This window comes from Nerophis lumbriciformis, linkage group LG17 (assembly GCF_033978685.3).
Source record: "Nerophis lumbriciformis linkage group LG17, RoL_Nlum_v2.1, whole genome shotgun sequence".
Lineage (NCBI taxonomy): Eukaryota > Metazoa > Chordata > Actinopteri > Syngnathiformes > Syngnathidae > Nerophis > Nerophis lumbriciformis.
Window position 1 is genome coordinate 31,479 of NC_084564.2, and position 1,476 is coordinate 32,954.

Below are 1,476 nucleotides of genomic sequence, written 5' to 3' on the forward strand. Positions count from 1 at the left end.
AAAGGCTAATAATAATAAACATTATCCTCCGAGGTTTCTCATTGTCATCCCATTGGGTTGAGTTTTTTTTCTTGCCCTGATGTGGGATCTGAGCCCAGGATGTCGTTGTGGCGTGTGCAGCCCTTTGAGACACTCGTGATTTAGGGCTATATAATGAACTTTGATTGATTGATTATGAATAATGTAATGAACGAATAACATTGTGTGAGAGTTGGTTATTGTTGTTGCAGTGCATGGTGTAAGAATGATACATTAGTAACACGAATGAATCAATAAATACATAGATAACAGTGTGTAAGAGTTGTGTAGTGTTATTGCGGTGCATGGTGTAGTAATGATAACACATGAATGAATGAACACATGAATGAAAGAATATATAATGTGTGACGAGACAGCGGGAGAAGAAGACTGCAGAGAGGCGATGATGTCGTTAGCTGTCAGCGTGTTTATTGACAGCTCAGTATGTGAGTGCAGTGTGTGATTAGCTTAAAAGAGATGTAGTGTGACTATGTGCAAGTATTATCTGAGCGTGGTCACCAGAGGGTGTTGAGTGTGCGTGTTGAGATCGAGGTAGAAAAGCAGGCTCGGACATCAGAGGGCAGGCGGATGGTCAAGGACAGGAGCGAGGTCTTAGTCCAGGAAGGCAAGGGGGAATCCAAAGGGGGTCCAGGTAGACGAGATACACAGCTCGACGACGAGGAAGCTGGAGGACGACACAACACGAGAGACGGTGAACACGACGGGAAGGGAACACAGGGAGAGAGAGAAGGCTGGAGATGTGTTGGCTTACTGTACTGGGTAGGAGAAGCTACGTTCTGGCACCCGCTGGCTTATGAAGGCTGGTCGCTCATCACGGGCAGGTGTGTTGATTGCAGATCTCTTGCGGAGGCACGCCCGCAGCCGAGAGGGAACCCCCGTTGGTGTGCCCCATGGTACGCTCAAAAGTGTGCACAGCAGGAGGAGAGGCAGCAGGAGTGTGACCCATTGTGTAAGAGTTGTGTAATGTTGTAGCGGTGCATGGTGTAAGAATGATAAACCAATATTGACCTTGTAAGGGGGGGGAGGAGGGGGGCAATAGACCTTGTAGATGACCAAACCCCCCAATATTGACCTTGTATTGTAGATGACCAGACCCCCCAATTTTGACCTTGTAGATGACAAAAACTATGAGGACACAAATTAAATACAACATTGACCTTGTATTGTAGATGACCAGACACCCCCCCCCCCCCCCCCCATAAAATAGACCTTGTATTGTAGATGACCAAACCCCCCCCCCAAAATTGACCTTGTATTGTAGATGACCAGACCCCCCCCAAAATTGACCTTGTAGAGGGGGACCCCCCCAATAGAGACCTTGTAGATGACAAAAACCATGAGGACACAAATACAATATTGACCTTATTTTGTAGATGACCAGACCCCCCCAAAATTGACCTTGTATTGTAGATGACCAGACCCCCCAAAAATTGACCT

The 1,476-nt window shown here is 46.9% G+C and overlaps 1 long non-coding RNA gene across 1 annotated transcript; it reads right to left on the reverse strand.

Moving 5' to 3' along the window:
- Window positions 1-425: 425 nt before the first annotated feature.
- LOC140679523 (uncharacterized) lies at window positions 426-992 on the reverse strand. The gene is made up of 2 exons (XR_012050922.1): window positions 791-992; window positions 426-703 (listed from the first exon to the last, which is right to left on the reverse strand). It is a non-coding gene; the product is annotated as an uncharacterized lncRNA (long non-coding RNA).
- Between the last annotated feature and the right edge of the window lie 484 nt (window positions 993-1,476).